The sequence below is a fragment of the Nycticebus coucang genome, chromosome 5 (assembly GCF_027406575.1).
Source record: "Nycticebus coucang isolate mNycCou1 chromosome 5, mNycCou1.pri, whole genome shotgun sequence".
NCBI classification, from domain to species: Eukaryota; Metazoa; Chordata; class Mammalia; order Primates; family Lorisidae; genus Nycticebus; species Nycticebus coucang.
The window spans coordinates 39,713,962-39,720,959 of NC_069784.1; the positions used below are offsets into that span (position 1 = coordinate 39,713,962).

General features: G+C 52.5%; 1 pseudogene; it reads left to right on the plus strand.

Moving 5' to 3' along the window:
* Positions 1–1,447: 1,447 nt before the first annotated feature.
* On the plus strand, positions 1,448–6,123 carry LOC128585449 (enhancer of rudimentary homolog; annotated as a pseudogene).
* The last annotated feature ends 875 nt before the right edge of the window (positions 6,124–6,998 follow it).

Consider the following 6,998-nt stretch of genomic DNA (forward strand, 5'->3'; position numbering starts at 1 on the left):
CCAGGTGAAAGGATTGCAGACTGGCAACTCTCACCTGTCCAGCAAATATAGGACACACAGTGCCATGCAGGGGAGAGAGTGGGCTCCATCATCTAATTTACCCTCCGAGCTTGCCCCTCCCATTGCCTTAGGCGGGGCTGGGTACAGCAAGGCTGTGAGCTGGCTGAGTCCTTCCTTCAGAGTCTGGACCAGAGGGGATGGGTGTCCCAGGGGTTACTGCTCCCATTCTCAGCCCCACCCAGGCCTTGGGGTGTGGTGGTAAGGAGTCCTGAGCTGGTCTGGACCGCTCCCTCTCCCCTCCCCATCCCCTCCTTCAGATGCCAGAGCTGGGACTGCTGCCTCCACTCCTCTGTTCTGGGGTTCCTGCCTCCACTCCTGTGTTCTGGGGTTCCTGCCTCCACTGCTCTGTTCTGGGGTTCCTGCATCCACCGCTCTGTTCTGAGGTTCCTGTCTCCACCGCTCTGTTCTGGGGTTCCTGCCTCCACCGCTCTGTTCTGGGGTTCCTGCCTCCACCGCTCTGTTCTGGGGTTCCTGCCTCCACCGCTCTGTTCTGGGGTTCCTGCCTCCACTGCTCTGTTCTGGGGTTCCTGCCTCCACTCCTGTGTTCTGGGGTTCCTGCCTCCACCACTCTATTCTGGGGTTCCTGCATCCACTGCTCTGTTCTGAGGTTCCTGTCTCCACCGCTCTGTTCTGGGGTTCCTGCCTCCACCGCTCTGTTCTGGGGTTCCTGCCTCCACCGCTCTGTTCTGGGGTTCCTGCCTCCACCGCTCTGTTCTGGGGTTCCTGCCTCCACTGCTCTGTTCTGGGGTTCCTGCCTCCACTCCTGTGTTCTGGAGTGCCTGGGTTCCTCTTTTCCCAGGAAACATCAGGGCAGAGGGGGTCAGTGTCCCTGCTGGGCCCGGGAGGAGGCTGAGGGCTGGGTGTACCCTGGCCAGCAGCCCAGGAAGCTTGAGCATGTAATGAAAAGATTGTATCTTCTCGAGTCCGCCTTTCAGGACAAGAGCTTCCAGTGTTGTCCTTGCCCTGTAACCTCCATCTGGGCATTGTGTCCCCTGCTGCCTGGCTCTGTCTGTCCCTCCAGGCAGGCTAGCAGTCCAATTTCAGCTAATTCTCTGCATAGAGAAGACCGACTCTGCTATCCCCCTCAGGCCTCCAGATAGCCACCCTGAAAAGTGACAGGCATATCTCCCATTCACAAGCCTCTTGGCTGTTGCTAAAGCGCCACTGCATTCTGGAGGGGAGATCCCAGTTTAACAGAGGTCACCCACCTGTCAGTGGATGGGCTGAGTGTCAGACATATCCAGCTATAAACCCTGGGATGGTTCCCTAGTGTGTCCTGACCCCCTCTTCAGTGAGGCCCACGGGAGGTGATGGCAGGTGGGTGTGTAAGAGGTACACTCCAGACTTGGGACTACCTGGAGGAGCACCCCTGCCCCAGCCATAGACAATGGTTTTGAGAAACCCAGTGGTCATGGAATATTGTGGCCTTTGCAAAGAGGACCATAAGACAGTGGGCCATCATGGCCTTGGCAGCCCATACCACCCGGATCACCCCATGGGCACCAGCCTCACTAGCCAGAAAGAGGTAATGCAGGCAAGTATGCTCAGTGGACAAAGGACTAGCTTCTGGGGACCCAGAGGCAAAGGAGGATGGGACGTGAGAGGAAAGACAAGAGCTAGGAGCCTGGGTGCCCGGACAATGGAAGCTCCCAAAAGGACAAGCCAGTGGGCTAGCCATCTGGCCCTAACTGTTCTCTCTTCTCTGTGGCTCTGGCTGGTCAGGAGAGGGGTAGGCATATGTTTTCTGGGCTGAGTGGCCTGGGCATAGAAACTAAGCATGGCCATGGGACCTCTCTCCCTTGCTCATGACCCGCCGATTCCTGCCACAGCCCCGTGGGGGAGGGGGCCCCATCTTATCGTACAGCCTGGATAGCCACAGCCTAGACAAGGGGAGGAAGCTGCCTGGCATTCTCCCCAGTCCAGGAAGGAGTGGCTGCCAGTCACTAAGTATGTCTGTCTGCCAGGCTTTGTGCTAAGCTCTCTACGGGCGCCATTGGTAGCCCATTTCACAGACCAGAAGATAGGACTCAGGGACAAGGTCTCACCCAGGGCCAGTGTCAGGAGTTGTATCAGGAAACTCTGGTTTGGAGAGTCCCTGTTCTTAGCAAAACTGCTGCACATTTCCCTCCTAGGCATTTTGGGTGGTCTTTCTCCTCGGTCCTAGGGGCTGTTGGGTTGCTTTCCCCACCCTTGGTCCCCAGGGCTCCTTCCAGAGCCTCAGTCCACAGGGAGCCAGGGATCTCTGCCTTTGCCTTCTGCCTGGCCCTCCTTCCTGCCCTTGAAAGAAGGGCAGGGGAAGAGTAGGGAAGGCTTGGGGGAGAGTTTTAGGGGTGGGCACAGAAGAGGTCTCCAATCCTGGCTCAATGTCCCAAGCCAGCGTTGGTCAGAGGTATAGCTAATGAGAGTGGTCAGTCACTTCCCACCTTTTTCTTGGAGGGGTTGAAATTCTTAGGACATTCAGGTCCTGTGGCTACCACCCTGCAGGTCTCATGACTTCCCATAGCCACCCCATACTAGAGCCACCATTAGCAGGTCCAATAGCGGTCATTGGGGATCCTGAAGCCTGTAAGCCTGGCATTTGCCTATAAGCAAAGCTGTGCTGGGAGGTAGGGTTCCTGCCTGCCTACCTATGTGTGATCCCTGCTCTTTCTAGAAGGTCAGGGATGGCCTAGAGGGCAGATCCTTTAAGGATGTAAGAACCAGACCAAGAATGAAGGTCAAGGTGTTGGTGGGGCGGGAATAGTTCACACCAAGAAGAGGTGGCAGAGCAGAGACTTTGCAGGCAGTTGTAAACACAGCTAGCCCTCCACATCTGCAGGTTCCTCATCCATGGGTTCAAACAAATGTATATGGAAAATGCCCTGGGCAGGGTGTTGTGGCTTATGCCTGTAATCCTAGCACTCTGGGAGGCTGAGGTGAGTGGATTGCTTGAGCTCAGGAGTCCAAAACCAGCTTGAGCAAAAGCGAGACACCATCTCTAAAAAAAAAAAAAAAAATAGCTGAGCAAAGTGATGGGCACCTGTAATCCAAGCCACTAGGGAGGCTGAGGCAAGAGAATCACTTCAGCCAAGAGTTTGAGGTTGCTATGAGCTGTAATGCCATGGCTCTCTACCAAGGGCAAGAAAGTAAGACTCTGTCCCAAAAAAAAAAAAGAAAGAAAGAAAGAAAAGAAAAGAAGAAATTACTCTGGGAAAAAATTGTGTCTGTACCTATTATTCCCTAAACAATGGAGTATAACAACTATTTACGTGTATACAGCATTTACAATGTATTAGGTATTATTACTAATCTAGAGATGATTTAAAGCAATGGGGAGGATGTGCATAGGTTATATGCAAATACTATACCACTTTGTATCAGAAACTTGAGCATCTGCAGGAGGGCCTGAACACCCTGGGTGGATGGAGCAGGTATGTGGGAGAGGTAGTCCTCCTCCTGACCATCTGAATACCAGGCTGCAAAGCAAGTCTTTGTAACCAGGGCAACACGGAGCCCTGGAAGGGCTTTGAGCAGGAGAGTAGTGTGGGCATGCTTGCTTTTGCTCCACTCTGACTGCAGGAGTAGTTGGAGAGAGCAGTTAGGAGGTGCCAGAAGGGGCACAGCACTCATATGCACAGCGGAGGAATTATATGATGAGCACCCTGAGCAACTGGGATCAGTGGCGCAACAGCTAGGCCTGGACCAGACTGGTCATCCTCCCCTTGGCTGGAGCAGGGTCCGTTTGGCTGGAACATTGAGCAGGCACGAAGAGAAACATGTGGCTGGTGTGAGGAGGCTGTCTTCTATGCCGATGAGTCAGTGGCCTGTGCCCTGTGCCAGCACTGCTGGCTTCCTGGGATTGGGACAAGGACTCAGGGAAGGGTAGAGGTGTGGGGGAGCAGAGGTTGCTAGATGAGAAGCCCGGGCGGGCCTTAGTTCCTGCCTCCGGTTTTGAGAGTCTCTTTTTGGCTCAGAGGCTGGCAGCTCAGATTAAACCCTCCAGTGCCGACCATACCAAGACCTGCCCTCTCCTCAGCCCCCCTCCCCAGGCCCTTGGTGACCCACAGCAGGCCTGGGAGGCAGCGAGCTTGTTTTCCCTTCCTCTCTGAGGGGAGCATATCACCAGCTCCCAGCCCTCCCAGCCTGAGAATCCCAGGCCACTCTCGGTCCCGATCCCCTGCCCTCCTCCAGGCTTGCCCTCCACAGTAGACTCCGTCTCTACCAACTGGCTCCTCGGAGAGGTGTAAACAACCAACGGCGATCAGCCAGCCTTCCTCTGAAGCCATGGGAGAACGAGTAATGGGAGAATGTGGAGTATCCAGAGGGCCCCAGTGGGCAGTAGGGGGTGGGGGCAGTGATGGTGTGGGTGGCAGCTGTCAGGGGTTTCTCTGATGCTGTACTGATCAAGACACTAAATTGGCATAACATCCTCTCAGGGCTCCCTGAGCTGTGCTCTGAGGGTCCACGTGGGGGTGAGAGGGCTGGCTGTGCAGAAGGGATGCCTGGGGTGTTGGCCCTTGGCTCCAGAGAGGGAGGGCAGGAGACTGCTGGCGCCACTGTTCACGCCAAATGCAGGGCCCCAAAGGTCGTAGTGTGAGTCATTGGTTTAAGCTTGGCGGCTCCCCTGGCCATCTGAGGCCAGTGGGAGGAAGAGCCCAGGGATGCCTCTTCAGGGGCAGGGTACTGGTATAGGGGTGAAGGGACAGGTGCCTCTAGGGAGATTTTGTGAACAGTGGAAAAAGAAGTGAGGTGGACAGGAAAGATGATTCCATCAGCTGTCGCTTCCTTGAGTAAGGCAAGAGGAGTGGGTGGGGCTGAGGTTTGCTGAGTAATGTCTTCACAGGGGATGGCCAAAATGAGGATGTGTGACACTTGGGTGGCTCAAGGGTCAGTGAAGTCACTCTCTTAGCCTCAGCTTCTCCAGTTTCTCAAGATAACAGGGTGCCCTCCTGATGCAACAGAAACTTAACATGATCAGTTCTCTCTGAGGGTGTTAGACCTCAGAGAAGTGATTCATGAGCTGATGGTAATGTAAGTGGGAGTGTCCTGGGTACACAGGAGGTCTGGGGCATCCTATGCAAAAGTGGGAGGGAGCTAGGTGATGGAAACTGTAGCTAGTTAAAGATTACAGAAGGATAAGTCAACTGTCAGTCAACTGTCAAGTGAGTGCCTGGTATAGCATAGCATTGCTTTCTACTTACTGACACAAGACCAGACTCTGGACTGCATTCATTCATTCATTCAAAAAACAGCCACTGAGGGGAAAAGAGGAGCAGAGCTCTGGGGCCCGGGGTGTAGTGCTGATACACAAGTGGTTAATGGCCATTTAGCAGATCAATGTCATAGCATGCAGAACTCCAGGGTCAGAGAGAGAGAGAGAGAGATGTGGGGGTACCTAGAGGGGCCTTGGCTCAGCTGGATGGTGACAGGGAAGGCTTCACAGAGGGAGGTGACATTTCTTAAAGAGTACTGATTGACTGCAGGAGAGAATGGGAAAGGACATTCCAGGCAAAGATGCCAACAAGTGGCATCCCAGTACCAGGCAATGGGATATATGAAGATTAAAGACCTGCAGAATGTCATGGGTGCCATGATGTAAATAAGCAGGTGGCCAGGCTTGGTGCCATAGCTCAGTGGTTAGGGCACCAGCCACATGCACCCTGGGCTGGTGGGTTCAAACCCTGCCCTGGCCTGCTAAACAACAATGACAACAATAACAAAAAAAACAGCTGACATCAGAGCTGTAGCGAAGAGAGTTTGGCGCCCTGTCTCACACCATTTTGCTGGTACAGCCTACTCCAAGGCCAAAAGGCAGAACTTAGGCTGACTGTGCATCTGTGAATGAGTGCATGCCAGGCGTTTGTAAAATGTATGAAGAACATCTATCTGAAGAGAATAAATCCCAACAGTCCCTCTATCACATATGGTATCAGTCAGTTGTTTGATTTTATTGATGACCTGGCAGACTTCAGCTATCTGTTTTACCAAGCTGATACCCAGACATACCAGCCTTATAACAAAGGCTGGATTAAAGAAAAGATCTACGTGCTCCTTCATTGGCAGGCTCAACAGGCTGGGAAATAATTGAGTCGGAAACAACAGGGAGGTGAGGGTGGGCGTGGAACACAGGTGTGTACAGCGTTCTGTCGTGGAAGTTTTGTATTATAGTAATCCTATTTCCATTTTGTTACACTCTAGCCACGATTGAAGATAGTAGATGAAATGTGAGGCTCTTGTTTGATTTGAAACCCCCATTGTCCCTACTCTTTTTTTTTTTCTTTTGCTTAAACACTTTTATGATGATTTAGATGAAAGTTGTTCTTTGTTAGCTGATATTGGTTCCAATCCTTCAGACTATTCATACCTGCTTTATAACATTCACTGTACTAACCTGTCTTCAGGATGGGGTGGGGGGTGGTAACAGTTATGTCCTCAAGATAAAGTCTTAGTGAAAAATAAATGTTGATTAGTTATAAAAAAAATAATAAAGGAAGAAAATAGCCAGGCAATGAGGCAGTCGGTGCCTATAGTCCCAGCTACTTGGGAGGCTGAGGCAAGAGAATCGCTTTAGCCCAGGAGTTTGAGGTTGCTGTGAGCTGTGATGCCACAGCACTCTACCATGGGCAACAGAGTGAGACTCTGTCTCAAAAAAAAGCAGGTGGCTGCCTAGATGGGGAGGACAGCATGGCCTTTATAGGGTTTGCCAGTTGACTTGGTGCTGGGTGAAAGAGGGAGAGAGGATCTCACTCGAGAGTAAAGAGCATGGGGTCTAGAATCAGGCAGGCCTGGCTTCAAGCCCACTTCTACTACTTAGCATCTCCTGAGTTTGGGCGGGTCATTTAACATCTGCAAGCCTCAGTTTCCTCATGTGCAATGGGGATCACTATGACTCTGGGGTTTCTGGAGGTATTGGATCTGGCAGTGCTTTGCAAGCAGTAAATAGCTCTGCAAACTTGAGG